The following is an 18058-nucleotide window of genomic DNA, read 5'->3' as shown; positions in this document are numbered from 1 at the left end:
TTGTAAGCAATAGATAACTTACCAGAATCTGACCTCAGTAAATACTGACCACTGTAACCTGTGAGTTTTAATTTTGTGTGCCAAATGTGATGCAGTACCTGGAGAAAGCCACATGCAAACCTCTTTGGATATGGAATTTACTAATGGGAGTTGACACATAGAAAGATAAATGAGATGAAACGAAATTAGAATTCACCTAATTTGCTCAAATATGGATGTGAAATTCAATTCTCATCTAATTTTTTATGGAAATTAAATTAGCCTGAATGACCTAAAAAAAAAAGTTTACTAGGCTCTATGGCCTCCTGACTGCAAAAAATAATAAATGGATGGCCCAGTGTAATGACTGTGGATCGTGGACCCACTGAGCTATGGCTGGACATACCCTGGAGGTGCGTAACTAAGCTGCCATGTAACACTCCAGGGCAGTATCTGGAACAGTAGCTGCTGTTCCCAAGGGTCAGAAAAGCTGGTTCAGATTGTGTGTCCCAGGTAGGACAGGATGACTAGTGGTACAGGTTCAGCCTTTGAAGCTTCTGGATAGACAGAATGGCCATTAGTAAGGGTTCTGTCATGTCGGACGCTGTTCAGACCAGGTCGTCCGACAGACAGCGGTAATTCCACTTTTGTCCACTATGCGCTCATTGGCGTCGGCTAGATTTTATCTAGCTGGTCCGGGGTTAATTCACCTGGTGCTCGGATTGGAAGCTGGGCCATGCCCACTGCCTTTAAATAGTTCTCCTGAACATTGGGCATCGCCGATTATAGCTTCTGTCTTGTGCGTGGTTATCTCGGTCTGGAGTGGTGAGCTAAGTAGTTGGAGTATCGTTGCTGGTGGTGTATTTCCCTTTGTCTTATTTTCTCCTTCCCATATTTGTATTTGTTTTGCCCTTTGCATTTATAGTGTATTCCTGAGTGACTGCGGCGTGGTGCTTATTTTTCCGTTATCCTTGTCTGTGCTAACTGTGGGTATTGGAGTGTGGTCTCTTCACTGGTGGGGGGTGGTGGTTTCAGCCTAGGGTTGAAACAGGAGATAGGGCAAGGGTGGAGGCCCAGACATGCACACCATCAGTGTAAACTCTGGGAGAGGGTCAGTCAGGGTTTCCCTAGTCTGAGGGAAATCGCAGGGGCCCGGGTTATTAGCTCTTTCCTACCTAGGTCTCCCGTGACAGGTTCAGACTGTGTGGCTTATGGATTGAAGACAGGATGGCCACTGGTACTTGATCAGACTGTGGGGCTTCTGGATGGAAGTGAGGGTGGCCACTGGTACTTGTACAAACTGTGCTTCCTCTAGTTAGCAGACAGGTCAAGAATGCAAGTGGGATACAGGTTAGACAAAGCAGGGCCAGGATTGGACAAAGTGGACAAGGGGACCTAACACAGCCAGGCAAGTATAAACTAACTTTGTACAAATGTTTCTCACGCACCTTCCAACAGGTGGAAGTGCCTTAAGTAGAAACACACAAAAGCAAAGAGCAAAAATAAAACAGATAAAAAGTAACACATTTTATTATGAAAAATTAATACACTGAAAAATAACATCTACTATATAATTGTCTAAGGGCCATTTCCGTCTGTCTGTCTGTCTTTCTGTCTTTCTGCCTGTCTTTCTGTCTGTCTGTCCCGGAAATCCCGCATTGCTGATTGGTCGCGGCCACCAGGCCACGACCAATCAGCGACAGGCACAGTCCGGGCGAGAATTAGTCCCTCCCTACTCCCCAGCCGTCAGTGCCCGCTCCATACTCCCCTTCAGTCAGCGCTCACACAGGGTTAATGGCAGCATTAACGGACCGCGTTATGCCATGGTGTAACGCAGTCCGTTAACGCTGCTATTAACCCTGTGTGATCTAATGTTAAAAATAATAAAAAAATTAAAAATCATTATATACCCACCGTCTGTCGGCCCCTCGGATCCAGAACAGGCCTTTCCCGCTCCTTGCGATGCTCCGGTGACCGCTCCATGCATTGCGATCTCACAAGATGATGACGTAGCGGTCTCACGAGACTGCTACGTCATCATTTTGCGAGACCGCAATGCACTCTTGGGACCGAAGAGTCGCGAGGAGCATCGGTACATGCCTCGCTTGGATCTGGGGGGATGACGGAGGGTGAGTATATAACTATTTTTTATTTTAATTCTTTTTTTAAACAGGGATATGATGCCCACATTGCTATATACTACATGGGCTGTGCTATATACTACGTCGGCTGTGCAATATACTGCATGGCTGTGCTGTATGTATACTACGTGGCTGGGCAATATACTATGTGGCTGAGCAATATACTACGTGGCTGAGCAATATACTACGTGGCTGTGCAATATACTATGTGGGCAGTGCAATATAGTACATGGGCTGTGCAATATACTACGTGGCTGTGCAATATACTACGTGGGCTCTGCAATATACTACGTGGCTGTGCAATATACTGCGTGGCTGTGCTATATACTACGTGGGCTGTGCAATATACTACATGGGCTGTGCAATATACTACGTGGGCTGTGCAATATACTATGTGGCTGTGCAATATACTACATGGGCTCTGCAATATACTATGTGGCTGTGCAATATACTGCGTGGCTGTGCTATATACTACATGGGCTGTGCAATATACTACATGGGCTATGCAATATACTATGTGGGCTGTGCAATATACTACGTGGCTGGGCAATATACTATGTGGCTGTGCAATATACTACGTGGGCTGTGCAATATACTATGTGGCTGTGCAATATACTACATGGGCTCTGCAATATACTATGTGGCTGTGCAATATACTGCGTGGCTGTGCTATATACTACATGGGCTGTGCAATATACTACATGGGCTGTGCAATATACTACGTGGGCTGTGCAATATACTACGTGGCTGGGCAATATACTATGTGGCTGTGCAATATACTACGTGGCTGTGCTATATACTACGTGGGCTGTGTTACAGTATGTGGGCTGTGTTATATACTACTTGGGCTGTGTTATACTATGTGGGCTGTGTTATATACTACGTGGGCTGTGCTATATACTACGTGGGCTGTATTATATACTACGTGGCTGTGCAATATACTATGTGGCTGTGCTATATACTACGTGGGCTGTGTTATACACTACGTGGGCTGTGTTATACACTACATGGGCTGTGTTATACACTTCGTGGGCTGTGTTATATACTGCGTGCATGGGCTGTTATATACTACGTGAGGTGTGTTATATGCTACATGGGCTGTTATAAACTACGTGGCTGTGTTATATGCTATGTGGGCTGTTATACACTCCATGGGCTGTGCTATATACTCTGTGGGCTGTGCTATATACTACGTGGTTATGCTATATACTTCCTGGCTGTGCTATGTACTACATGTCTGTGCTATTTACTATGTGGGCTGTTATATACTACGTGGCTGTGCTATATACTACATGGCCGGCCGCAAACAATCAGCAATAGGCGCAGTCCGGCCATGAATTGGCGTGGGATTTGAACCAGGCTTCACTAATTGGTCGCGCCCGGCTGGCCGAATCCTGTGTATTCAATGTATTATTCTAAAATCTTCATAAATAAACTACATACATATTCTAGAATACCCGATGCATTAGAATCGGGCTACCATCTAGTAATGACATAATGACCAAGTAGACAGTTTTGGAACAAAGGTGTAAAGCAACATGACCCAGAAGATTTAGGTGGATGGGAAGACCAATAGAATAGCAGCGATTTATATAAAGTGTCAGTGCTCAAATAGTTAATGCCCAGCAATATACATATCCATAGTGCTATAGCCATTCATTATCTCAGATAAACCTATGTATGATAGCAATGCTGAATGAGTAACTATGGTTAAGAGGTATCATTGAGGAATCAGCAGTTGCGATACATATTTAAATGGCATAGGTATAGAAAGTGTGCATCACTTTAAGAGAATACAAATCAGCAGATAAAGTGCTATGTAATAGAGGCCTTACCCATAATCTCCACTTAGGATCCAGTGCTATCAGCCCCAAAGACAAAGCAGGGTCAGGATCAGACAAATCGGACAAGGGAACCTAACAGCAGGCAGGCAAATATTAACTAACTTTGTACAAATGTTGCTCACGCACCTCCCAACAAGCGGAAGTGCCTTATGTAGTAAGTGTCTCCCAACTATTGGCTGAGGACACTTTAGGAGAGTGTGCACTGTCTCTTTAATAGACAGGAAGCGTGTGGGCCCTATGCATGCTGCCAGGAGACCTGCCAGGCATGCACTGACCCTGGGGAGTGGGAGGGTAGGCAGGAGATGTTGACAGGCAATTGGAGTGGTTAGTAAGTCTGTCTTTGCCAGGGAGAGGGAGCGGAGGCACCGGTGCTACACCCAGAAAGGGGCTAAAAAGCAATTAAAAGAAAAAAAATCATAATCTAGCCCTTAAAGGGAATCTGTCACCTGGTTTTTGCTAAATCATCTGAGAGCAGCATGATGTAGGAAAGAGAACCCCCCGAATCCAACGATGTATCACTTAGTTTACTGGGTGTAGCAGCTGTGACACGATCACATATTTGAAAAATTGAAAATTATTTTGACTCTTTTAAAATCGGTTTCCTCATCATTAAAAGCTAGTGCTAAAATAAGTAGAATATTTTTCTAAGTAGGGTATTACAAGAAGGCTACTAAAGTCCTTTGATCACAGCAGCCTCTTCGCAGTTTGAAATCACCTCTGCTGTGTGAAGAAGGAAAGGGTGGAAATAAAAGTGTAAAATAAGAAAGTAAGCTTTCAGAAATAGTGAGCAGTAGGTAGGATGACACGGTAGGGGATGGGCGAGTATATCTTTTTATTCATTGATCACGCTGAGCCCTTTTTTGAATAAATGTCAGGCCTATGAATGAAAAATGGGTTGAAATCTGCTGTTTCTAATTGCCATGTGCTACAACGCAGCACACCTGGAATAAATACAACCGTAAACATGATGTTAGACCCTGACCTCTACAAAAGCTACCGTAACCATATGGGTTGACAGTGCACACAAAAGGTCACCTAGGACTATATATAGAAGTTGCTGTAGTGTTTTTTTATCTGACCGAATCAGCATATTAAATAGGAGGCAGCGAGCAGAGACACCAACCTTGATGATGCCATTTATTTTTTATGTCACATTGACAATATTAACAATGCAAAAAGCAAAAATCAAGGTGAGAGAAAACTAAAAACTCTCATTCCACTCGTCGTACATATGAATAATTAAACATTAACCTTTCTTAGTGAATACAATTAAATTCTCCGCTACCTAGACAGCTTGAGCGACAAAGGTCTGACCTGTGAGCAAAACCTGCAGTTAGATGTCTGTCTCCGCAGAGACATTTAAATATTGGAATTAATGATACAGAATTGGTGAGGTGGAATATATTTTGATTTGTAGCAAAAAAAAAAACAACAAAACTACTAAATATTAATATTTAATAATATTAAAATCCAAATCAAAATATATAAAAACATATAATAAAACAGTATGCAATAGTTTGCACAGTCAGCGCTCACTAACCCCGCAAGGGCCAAGTCCTTTTTTTTTACTTTAAGAACCATAGGAATAATTTTTGTTTTTCCTCTCCATGTTTCGTCAGCCATACATTTTTGGGAAATGCATAAAATAGCTTTAAAGGGGTGTTCAATCAGCTTTGCACAGGATAGGTGAAAATTGTCTGATCACTGGGGTCCCGCCACTTGGAACCTCACAGGTCCTTGTGATTGGTGGGTGTCAATCCCATAGACAATCCCATAGACTTGGAAGGGAGTATGCAACAGTCACTTCATTTAAAATGGTGAGATGTTGTAAAATTTTAGTAGCAAGTAATTAAAATATAGGTGTTATGCACCTGCCCTGAATCCGCGCCTTTGGTGTCTCTCCCTGGTCAGCTAGACTCTGCTGTGCTCCACATCGGGCTGTGCAGATGGCCCACAGCATACTCCCATGTGAGCATCAGCCAGGGCCTATATAAGGGTCACTGAGACACACCCTTGTGTCTTGGTACTGCATTAAGACTTCTGTGTTGCTACACCTTGGCTTGCTGCTCAGCTTCTCCCGCACTCTGTTTACCTGCCTGCAGTTTCCTGACGTCCTTCACCTGCCTGCGGTTATCTGCACACCTCCTGCCTGCCTTTGGTTTCCTGCACTCCAAGTGTCTGCCGTTTCCTGATATCCTCCACCTGTCCTTGGCTTCCTGCACTCTGCCTGCTTGCGGTTTCCAGACATCCTCTGACTGCCTGAATTTTCCTGCATTCCGCCTGCCTGCCTGCAATTTCCAGCACTCCGCCTGCCTGCTGTTTCCTTACATCCTCTGCATGCCTGTGGTTTCCTGATGTCTTCCACCTGCCTGCAGTTTCCTTCACTCCACCTGCCTGCAGTTTCCTGATGTCCTCCGCCTGCCTGTGGTTTCCTTCACTCCACCTGCCTGCAGCTTCCTGATGTCCTGTGCCTACCTGTGGCTTCCTGCACTCCACCTGCCTGCAGTTTCCTGATGTCCTCCACCTGCCTGTGATTTCCTGATGTCCTCCACCTGCCTGCAGTTTCCTTCACTCCACCTGCCTGCAGCTTCCTGACGTCCTCCACCTGCCTGCAGTCTCCTGCATTCTGCCTACCTGCCACAATGTCCCTTGGCTGCCCATGTCTTATGTGCCCCTCCAATATGCTGTGCTGATACCCATGCCCTGAGTGCCCACCCGGATCTTGGGCATGGAGGATCACCTCACCTGGTGAGTAACAATAGGTTCAGTTTAAAACACAATACTACCATTTACATATAGATATAAATATAAATTGGTGCTTATGTCATAAGAGAATTATATATATAGTTGCCAATGGTGCCGATTTTACTAAAAAGACTACCTCTGCCAAAAAGTAGGTGGGATTAGATGTTTGGGGGAAAGTCTGGGCCTGAATATCCCAATTTTTCCCATTAGTACCATAAAAAAGAATGCCCTTTGTAGCTAAAACCAGCACAGAACAGCACAGAAAAAAAGAAAACATTGATTTTGGAAAAAAACAGCAGTACAATCTGTATCTCATAGGAGGATTTTTAATGTAATAAAATAAAGTTGACACAATTAGATTTCGAAAGTCCACATTCAGAGTTAAATTTAGGATTTTTTCTATGTATTGATGGAAACTGCAGAAATGCTGCTTTTGCTTTGCATAAGATCAGAAGCATAAAATGCGCAACTCAACATTATGTTAAGTAAAAAAGTTTTGAAAAGTTAATCATCATTTTATGGAGATTTAAGCATTAAAATGTAGATAAAGTGAAGATGCTCAGATATTCCCTAGTACAGACTCATACCTTTCTCTTCCTTGAGTTCTACAGGACATTCTGTTATCACTCAGGTATTTCCTTTCCACTTCATCAGATTTGAAAGTGAATTATTTTTTTTTATATTCCTACCTTGTGGCTCTCAGGATGTATATAAAATCCTGAAGTTGTGAAATTGAAGAAGAAGCGCTGATTGATTCAACAGCAAATCAATGATTTGACATTTGTAATCTGCTGATTGCAGACCGAGGAAGTGTTTGTATCTGGGCAGCGTGGAGAAACGTGTAAATGCGGAAAAAATGATTAAAAAAGGACGTGCAAATGATTGGAAGGAGCAAAAATAAAAAATAGAATAATAACCTAAAGGGCTGTAATAATAATAGTAGTAATAATAATTTTAATAATTTGCACATATGTTGTATATTTATTTACTGATGCGCTGGGAATGACCATGGAGAAAAAAAATGGCCCAAGAGGCACAGACTTAACGGTTACACAAAGGTAAGAGGTTCACTGCATGGTTAACCTTAGGCTCTATATGCCTACTTTGCATCAACATGCTCCACCCCAGGGTTGGACATATCGTTTATGTAGCCAATTAAGGTGTACAGGGGATGAAAGGACAGGTGTTGTACATATGTACTATTTAGGTTCTGAAGCAAAAAATGCTGCTCTTTCATCTCTGATATTAAAGGGAAGAGAGGTGAGATCTCCACCACTGAGACTATTTTTTAGATCCTGTCACAATCCACAAGGGTAGGTCCAGCGGACAGTGCAACAAACACCAACAACGAGATGGGAAAAGGGGGAGGAAGGCCCTAATAGTAGGGAAAAGGGGATGGGGCACCTCGGTTCACAGCCTGTGCCTATCACTAAGTTCCCCTAACGCCTTATGCGGGTCCTTTCCCCCACCACCATCACATGCCTGGTTCCTAGATGTTACCTCACTAAATGCTGGCTAGTGCACTGACCGGCAAGGACGCTAGCCTCACTACTGCAGATGGTACAAACACAGGGAATAGTGACAAGTGCGAGACAGACAAGGGGAATAAACAAGCAACTGAGCTCCAGGCTCCCCTGCTAAGCTCCACACCACAGAGAATACGGAAACAGGACCCCAAACTCCACAGAAGTAGCTGATTCAGTGCTGACACCAGAGAGATGCAACTGCAAGGCTGGTCTACATAGAAAACTCTGTTACCAACAGTCAACTGATGCGTCATGTAGCTATTTAAAGTATGGTGAGAGTGGTCACCACCCACATCAGCTGACCAGGAACACAGTAGCTACCACCAAGGAAACTGACATAAACCCTTGCTGGCACGAAAGCAAAAAATCAATGTTTAAATTAAAGTAGAGCCAGAGCTGTCACAAATCCAAAATTTAATCGTGACAGATCTTTTTAAATTTAAGTAACTTTAATTTTTTTAATGCCCCATTTGCAGTTTCCAAAAAGCCATGTAGGGGACACAGCTGACATTTGGAAGAAGGTGCTCAGGTCAGATGAGAAAAGTAAAACTTTTTGAGATAAATGCGAAATGTTATGTGAGGCGGAAAACTAATTCTGCACAATAACCTGAAAAACAGCATCCCCACCATCAAACATGGTGGTGGCAGCATCATGCTGTGAAGAGTCTTTTCTACAGCAGAGGCAGGAATGCTGGGTCAGAGCTGATGGGAAGATGGATGGAGCTAAATACAGGGCAATCCGGGGGGAAAACCTGTTAGAAGCTGCAAAAGACTTGAGACTGGGGTGCAGGTTTGGATTCCAGAAGGAAAACGGCCCCAAACATCCTACTGAAGACACAAATGATGATTTATATCAAAGCATATTAATGTGTGTAAACAACCCAGTCACATTCCAGACCTGAACTAAATTGAGAATCTGTGACAAGACTAGAAAATTGCTGTTCACAGATGCCCCCATCCAATCTCGAGATTGCGAGAAAGGAAGCGAGAGAGAGAGTGTGCAAAGAAGAGGGGGCAAAAATGTCACCTCTAGATATGCAAAACTGGTGGAGACTGACCCCAAAAGACTTGCTGTAGTAATTGCAGTGAAAAACGGTCCTACGAAGTATTGACTCAGGGGGCTGAACACAATTTACAATTTACTTTACTTTGTGTTGGTATATCACAAAATTCAAACAAAATACATTTACATTTGTGGGTGTAACATGAATAAATGTGGAAAAGTTCACAGAGTATGAATACTTTTTTAAGGCACTGTACTGTATATACCAGTACAGTATAAGAAAAAAGAAGGCTGATATTGTTTTTTTCCATAAAGTTCCATAAAGTTGCTAAAAAATAATTTTGGGGTCTGACAATGCAACCTTTGGAAATAAGGCAAAGCCATGTGCACCGGTCTGTCCAGAAAGAACCCTATTAATATACAGCTCTGGCAAAAATTAACAGACCACTGCAAAATGTTCAGTTTGTCTGATTTTTCTCTTTATAGGTACGGTATATTTGTGAGTAAAATGTAAATTGTTCTTTTAGTCTACAAACTTCTGACAACATGTCTCCGAATTTCCAAGCAATAAATTTTGTATTTTTTTTCTGAAAAGTAGAAATGGTCAAAATAAAAAACAAACAAACAGTGCTTTCAGACCTCAAATAATGCAAAGAAAACAAGTTCATAATCATTTAGAAACCACAAACTCAGGAAGAGTTCAGAAATCAATATTTTGTGGAATGACCATGATTTTTAATCACAGCTTTCATGCGTCTTGGCATGCTTTCCACCAGTCTTTCACACTGCTGCTGGCACAAAAATGTAAGCAGTTCTTCTTTGTTTGATGGCTTGTGACTATAGCCCCCGTCTCACTAAGCGAGATCGCTAGCGAGATCGCTGCTGAGTCACAAGTTTTGTGACGCAACAGCGACCTCAGTAGCGATCTCGCTATGTGTGACACGTAGCACGTAGCAGCGACCAGGCCCCTGCTGTGAGATCGCTGGTCGTGTCGGAATGGCCTGGACCTTTTTTTGATCGTTGAGGTCCCGCTGGGTAGCACACATCGCTGTGTTTGACACCTTACCAACGACCTCGTTGACGACTCAGACACTGAATCGTCATAATAGCTCCCATGTGACATCGTTGTACAGGTCGCTACAGGTAGCTGGTGAGATGTCAAACAGCGAGATCGCAGCAGCGATCGTTGGGAAGATCTCACTGTTTGACATCTCACCAGCGACCACATAGCGACAGGTCGTATCGTTGTCGGGATCGCTTTAGCGTCGCTAAGTGAGACGGGGCCTTATCCATCATCCTCTTGATTACATTCCAGAGGTTTTCAATGGGGTTCAGGTCTGGAGATTGGGCTGCTCATGACAGGGTTTTGATGTGGTGATCTCTTAATTTTTGCGAGAGCTGTATATCAGAGCTTTGTATATTTTGAAATTCAAAGATGTCTACAAAACTGTCAATGTTATAGCTATACTTTTAACAATCCCATTCAAGGGCTGCAATGGCCACTGCAACTTTTATGCCATCTCTATGGCAACCATTACACATTATTATTGGTTATTTAAAGGAACTCTACCACCAGGTTTTTTTCTGACCCATCTGAGTGGAGAATGATGTAGGGGCAGAGGCCCTGATTACTGTGATGTGCCCTTTACTGGGCTGGTCGCTGCAGTTTTGATAAAATCACAGTTATTTGCTGCAGATATAGCAGTTCTCTGAATGTTGAGCTTTGTATTACCCGCCCACACCACTGATTGGCAGTTTTCTGTGTACACTGTTCATAATCAGAAAACTGTCAATCAGTGGTGGGGGCGGGGTTATACAGAGCTCATGAATATGTAGGTCTACCTGGCAGCAGGTTTACTAGTCCTCTAGTGATAATCTTTGACTAAGAAAACCATTATTTAATAAAACCCACAACAAGCAGCACAGTAAGTGACACTTCGCTGGAATTGGGGTCTCTGCCCCTACTTTATTCAGTCCTCATATTTAGAGGCACAAACCTGGTGACAGATTGCCTTTAAATAATAGAGAGTGGAGCAGAATGGTGCCTCAATTTTTAGCACTGCAGCCTTGCAGCGCTGGGGTCCTGCAATGAGTTTGTATGTTCTCCCTGTGTTTGGGTGGGTTTCCTCTGGTTTCTTTCTACACTCCAAATAACTACTAATAGGGAATGTATATTGTGAGCCCCAATTGGTACAGTGCTGATAATGTATGTAAAGTGCTGCAGAATGAATGGTGCTATATAAGTGAGTAAAATAAATAAATAAGCTTCTTTACCTGCCCACTCCGCTATAACAGGAGGTTTCTCCAGATACAAACCTGCTGTTAAATTCCCAAATATATATTTATTGTCATGTATAATGTATTAACAATGGTATTTTTACCCTTAATCGAGCATTATTATTCTGCTGCACTCTGGGAATGTTCTAGATTTATATTTAATAGTGTCATGGTGCCTGCAGTCGACAGCTCTGATATTTATTTGTGCTATATGTGTCAAAAGAGACAACATAAACAATATTAAATATGCTATTTTATAAGAATACTTGGCTCTTTAGCTGTTATGAAAGTACAATGCGATCGCTAGAGATCCCGCTGCAGAGACCCTCACCCATCCCGAGAATATTGGACCAAAAGTCCCCTTGTGTAAACAAGTATGACCAATGTTCCTATAGTGAGGGTGGTCAGACATGCTCAATCCCGCTCTGTTTGCACATGGGACTTCAGGACCCTTGTTCTCCTGATCGGTAGGGGTCAAATCTAATGGACCTCTATCAATTGTATATTTATCAACTATCCTGTATATTGCCGATATATGTTGTTTGTAGGATAACCTGAGAGGTCTACAGCCAATGGCAGCACACCACAAAAACACTATGGGGCCCATTATATGAAAGGGGGAGATGGTGCCAAACAGTCTCATCCAATGTCTGGCATTTGTCCACTTCTCCCGACTTCTGCCATATTTGTATGGAAGAAGTTGGGAGGAGATGCTCAGGGTCTGGCTATTTTATACAGTAGAAATCTGCCAGTAACTGCTGGCTCTGATCACCACCGCAGTTAAATCCCCAAGATGCTGGGGTGAATAGCATGGTTGGACAGAAGTGGCGCTCTTTTGCCATCTCAATTGGGCCTCCAACTGAGATTGAGAAACTGACGGGTTGCTGTTAAAGCAGCTGAGAACCCATTGAGAGCCGCAATCCAAACCATTTTTATGAGGCCCAAGGATTTTTATATACACCCCTGGACAAACCCCTTACTTTACCTTCTGACTTTAGCTTAGATTGACATAGAGCAAGACTAGGTCAGACATTAATTTACATGGTAGCTACCAGAGTTACTATCCAGCCAACTCCATGTAATTTACATACATTTTACCGTAAGTCTCTAGACTCAAGAGAATCAATTGTTAGGGCTGGCGGAACGCACTGAGTAAATATAGAGATGTTATTTGGTGCGTTCGCAGCCCGGGGTCCACCATGCAGGAAAAGAACCTGCTGCTGGCAAACGGCGGCACTATATGGAGGTAGAAGCGATCTCTGTTGCTTCACAGAGTCGCTATAAAGAAAGAGGTGTGTCCTGTTAAACTCCACAGGAATACACAGTAACTGCTGAGTGGAAAGCAGCTTGTGGTCACGCAGTCAAGGAGGCAAACATACAATCTCCTCACCGGAGGAGCCGGTATTCTAGGTGGCTTATTTCAGCCGGGGCCCTGAAACCATACACACAATCTCCTCACCGGAGGTGCCGGTATTCTAGTGGCTTATTTCAGCTGGGTCCCTGAATCCACAGAAGCGTGACCACATTGGCGCAAAACACATAACTTGCATTGATACTAGCACATGGCCGTGCGGCCATGCAAACCTTATATAGCTGCAGCAAGTACAAGACCTTCCTAGAAGGACCAATGAGAGGCTGCCACAGAGCCTGAGCACCTTCAGGTTCTTCCTGGAGAACCAATGCGTTTTGCTGCAGTATCCAAGCATGTGACCCTCGATCTCCAATGAGAGATCTTACCCTGGGCATGCTCAGAAGGAGAAAAGCAGGACTTAGACCCAAAAGTGTCTGCTCGGCGCTGCCCAGCACTGGCTTCAATGGCAAAAGCAGGAAAAGCAGCAGTAACCCTTTGCACAGAGTCAGACTGAGCGAGACGCTGGGACCGACGTCTCCGCTGAGCAGGCTCCACTGCGGCAGGAGAAGAATGGGAGACCGCAGCGGAGATGGCCCGAGATTCCCCTGTGCAGAGGCGAGAACTCGACCCCTAACAGCAATCCCTCCAAAGCCCCAAAGGCAATGCATTCATCTAAATAACCTTGATTTGCACTTTTGAGAGGCTGTTACCTCAAAACAGCAGTTTGTTAATGAATACCTGCATTGGCGAAAAACCCTTATAAAGTCAATATCATAGTCAAGGATCCAGAAAGGGCCATTCATTTCAGCATACCTTTGTCACATGGGTGAGATAGTTGATCCTATTAATATGTTTTACTCTGCCGATCTTGACTCTGTCCTGCCAGAACACTTAAAGTGGGACATGAATGTTTGATTGTTGCAGGTGCCACAGTCACAAGTCTAATAAATGGAGATAGGTCACTTCATTTCCCCCAGAGATATGTAATGGGACCATTCTTGAGATTCATATAGATGGCCACCTAAAGTGGTCAGCGAACTGGGACATAAATGCCTGATATAGTTGGAGGTCTAACGGTCAGAACTGAATAAATGGAGAACGCCACTTGTCTTCCCTCAAGAATGTGAGATGGGCCCATTCTTAGGCTATAGTACTATTAGAGGTTTATGGCATATCCAGTGTATATAATGGCACATTAGTATATTACATGCTTATATCTTACATTTCCATGGAGTCTAATTGAGGCATTTACATCCCCAGTAAATGGTCTGGAGAAAATGAGCAAAGAGGAAAAAAATGCAAAAGTATTGTCGTAAACTATATTGTTCAGCAGGTTCCATAAATGGTCAATGCAGCATAACACAAAGGGATTTTCTAAATTTTGCAATGAGAGCAATCTCTGTCCTCCAGAATTGATGACTGAGCTGGGAATAAGGGAATAAGAACTGCACTGCAAAGGATTTCTTTAATGTAAAATGTGATCTCTTTCTGAGTCAAACACGACCAAGGAAGATTTGTGAGTTTAAAGAGAAAAAAAATGAAAGACACAATGCCGGCATTGTATATGAATGGGTGGATCGATAATCTTACTAAGGGTAGCACTACATGTATTGATTCAGGAGCTTCACTATTTTCTTAGAGTCACAACCCTAGCAACAATCTTTTTTATTTTTCTGCTAAGATACCAAGAGCAATAAGTAAGAGACCTACAAAGGCTTCCGGAGATTAAAAGAACACATAGACGCAAGTAAATATTTTAAAGGGGCACTACAGCCAGAGTTTAATGACTTTTCATTGGATGAACCATTTTGGATTAGTGGCTATCCCACCTCTAGAGTACCATTTGTTTGAAAAAGTTCCTTACCCATCTATTGTAGTGAGTCACTTTCCTCCCTCCTCTGCCTCCTAATCTCACCATCCACTCTGAGTTTTGAATCATTTTTTCAGTCTTGTTCAAGTCAAGACAAATTGCCAGCACAGTGAGGTATCAGGTTACACTTCCTACTATGCTTTGCTTTTCACTCTTCCTCCCCTTCCCTTCTCCAGAGTGAGAAAACAAGCATAGAGAGACACAGAAAGATTGTGCTGAGAATTCTAAGAATTCTTTGCCTTACCTCCCAGAGTTGGATCCACATGTACACAGCTCTGTACTGCCATATCATTTTTTTCCATGATGTTGCTGATTCTGTCTGTGTGCTAAGTAAAGAACGACAAGAAGGAATCCAATTTATATGTGACATCACAGCAGCTAGTCACTTTCCACCAGCTCAGAGTCAATTGCAATTTAGTGGCTTTTATCGGGGCCAGGCACCATGCGATGCTCGATAAGATCACTGAAAGTCTGTTTGCACCCAAACTCAGTGCCAACTTTCACCCATCCAACAGTGTCAAGATGGGTCCTACCACAGTTTGCCCCATCTAGCCATTTCTTACAAAGTTGAACCAGCCCACTTTATATGGAACTGCCCACTGCCTCCATGGGTCCTTGTTAACGCTGGGCCATGACCTCTCATAAAAGTTATTTCCAATTACCTATGACTGCAATCATCTTACACTTCGCCCCAACATTCAGTGCCACAAGAGTACAGTTCCAGATCATGTGGTGGTCAAAACATTTTTAACCTAAGTCTTTATTAGCCAACGGTACTGTCTTTTAGCAAACTGCTTACCAGTAACTTGTAATTTTATTTCTATGCCACACCAAACCCAGTTCAGCTTGCCTTACGTAAAGGGAATCTGTGAGCAGATTTCTGCTACCTCATCTGAGAGCAGACTAATGTAGGGGCAGAGACCCTGATTACAGGGATGTGTCACTTAGTTTACTGGGTGAAGCAGTTGTGATAAAATCCGAGCATTCTCTGTAGTAAATTTATCAGTACTCAGAATAGTGAGCCCTATATAATTGTGAATAGTCAGAAAGCTGCAAATCAGTGGTGGTTGCGGGGTTACACAGAGTAGGAAGACAACATGGCACAAGACACCTAGTTCTGTACTGATAATCTCCTGCTGATAAAACACTGATTTCATTAAAACAACAGCACACAGCCTAATAAAAGACACATTGCTGGAATCAGGGCCTCAGCCCCTATATTATTCTGCTTGCAGATAACATAGCAAAAACCTGCTGACAGATTCAATTGAAGCTATTCATTTTGCACAGTAAGGGGATGTACTCTCTAATGATCTGGCTACCTACCAGACACCAGTTGGACTAGCCTTTCATTCTAGTTTGTGCCAGTCCAATAGATTCATAGGTGTTCCCAAAACAAACAGTCCACAGAATATAATCCACAGGTGAATAAAGTGAACCTGTCAAGTGGAAAATGCTATTAACCAGCAGATATGGGGTAAATCTACAGGTTAAAAGCATTGTGAACCTGGGCAGCACCCACACTTAGAGCCCCACTGCAGGGAGGAAATTAACTTTATTTCTCCAGGCAGCGTTCAGGTCTCAGTCATAGGGATGACGCCAGCATGAGTTCATTTTCTGCTCTGTGTATAAGTACATTTCCTCCTGACAGCAGGGCTCTAAGTGTGAGCACTGGGCAGGTTCAGAGGGCTATTAATCTGCAGATTAACCCTGGTGGCTGGTTTGGGCCCTGCATTCTTGTACATGCCTGCCTAATGAAATTGGGTACGTTTTGTGTTTACTGGGTGCCCTGTGTAATACTGTATATGATACGTGACACTGTGGAATATAATAATGGCTGACACTGTTCTGATATTTGTGTGTTAGGGACAAAAATAGGGACAGTCAGTAGCAGTGGTAGGTTAGCATTAGTAAGGGTTATAGCAGTGTAGTTGTGGGTTAGACACACTGGAGGGCACTATAGAGTTAGATATTAGATTGAGATAAAAACTGGTTTCAGCCGGCGTTGTGACAGTAGTTGAAAAATGGGGCGGGGTCAGTGAAGTGATGGTTAGAGTGTCTCCCTGAGGTAATTTCAGTTAGTAGAGTGGAGCAGAGCGGTCAGGTTGTGAGAGGAACGAGTCTGTGAGAGGAATTGTTCTAGAAGAAGAGAAGATTAGGAGGGTGACACGTCTGTCTTCATGACTGGTGTGATCTGGGCAGTTGAAGTGGTCAGCAGTTAGGCCTTTGGGTACTCCCGTGATGTCCGGGACCAACGGTCAGACAAGATTAGAAGCGTAATCCTGTAAATCTGCCGAACGAAGGGGAAAGTGGACGGAGAGCATCGGGGATCAACTAGACTGGCAATCCAGAAAACTGTGGGAATGGAGATCACGGTACCAGGTGAAGTGTTATTACCAGGGACAGCTTAGAATGTGGAACATGTGACCTGTGAAGACTGTTGGACCGTGTCTGTAATGAAGCTGAAGGAATTAAGTAAAGTTCTGTTGCAAATGAATCTGGACTTTGAGAGTAATTGCGTGTTGCTGAGACAAAATCGGGACTTTGCTGTCTGAGGAGAATGCTGACCCACAGGTTGGTGAAATACATAGCAAACACAGCACACCACAACAAGGACAGTTTATTAACCCCTTTCTGACATTGGACGTACTATCCCGTCGAGGTGGGGTGGGCCCGTATGACCACCGACGGGATAGTACGTCCAGCGCGATCGGCCGCGCTCATGGGGGGAGCGCAGCCGATCGCGGCCGGGTGTGAGCTGACTATCGCAGCTGACATCCGGCACTATGTGCCAGGAGCGGTCACGGACCACCCCCGGCACATTAACTCCCGGCACACCGCAATCAAACATAATTGCGGTGTGCTGGCGATACAGGGAAGCATCGCGCAGGGAGGGGGCTCCCTGTATGCTTCCCTGAGACCCCCAGAGCAACGCGATGTGATCGCATTGCTCCGAGGGTCTCTTACCTCCTCTCCTTGCAGTCCAAAATGGCCGCAGCATCCAGGTTCTGCAGGGAGGGAGGTGGCTTACCGAGTGCCTGCTCAGAGCAAGCGCTTGGTAAGCCTGCAGCACTGTAAGTCAGATCGCCGATCTGACAGAGTGCTGTGCAAACTGTCAGATTAGCGATCTGTGATGTCCCCCCCTGGGACAAAGTAAAAATGTAAAAAAAAAAAAATTTCCACATGTGTAAAAAAAAAAAAAAAAATTCCTAAATAAAGAAAAAAAATATATATATTATTCCCATAAATACATTTCTTTATCTGAATAAAAATAAAAAAATAAAAGTACACATATTTAGTATCGCCGCGTCCGAAACGACCC

General features: G+C 43.6%; 2 long non-coding RNA genes across 2 annotated transcripts in view; one reads left to right on the top strand and one right to left on the bottom strand.

The window, feature by feature from the left end:
• Nucleotides 1-18058, bottom strand: part of LOC143777373 (uncharacterized) — a 93407-nt gene that overhangs the window by 20730 nt on the left and 54619 nt on the right. The gene's annotated exons all lie outside the window — the stretch shown is intronic.
• The window catches only part of LOC143777362 (uncharacterized), a 47227-nt gene continuing 45960 nt past the window's right edge, over nucleotides 16792-18058 (top strand). Inside the window, exon 1 of the long non-coding RNA XR_013216124.1 lies at nucleotides 16792-17310. This is a non-coding gene — a long non-coding RNA (uncharacterized LOC143777362). The remainder of the gene's footprint in view (nucleotides 17311-18058) is intronic.

This window comes from Ranitomeya variabilis, chromosome 1 (assembly GCF_051348905.1).
Source record: "Ranitomeya variabilis isolate aRanVar5 chromosome 1, aRanVar5.hap1, whole genome shotgun sequence".
NCBI classification, from domain to species: Eukaryota; Metazoa; Chordata; class Amphibia; order Anura; family Dendrobatidae; genus Ranitomeya; species Ranitomeya variabilis.
This window is presented reverse-complemented; position numbering and strand designations above follow the sequence as displayed.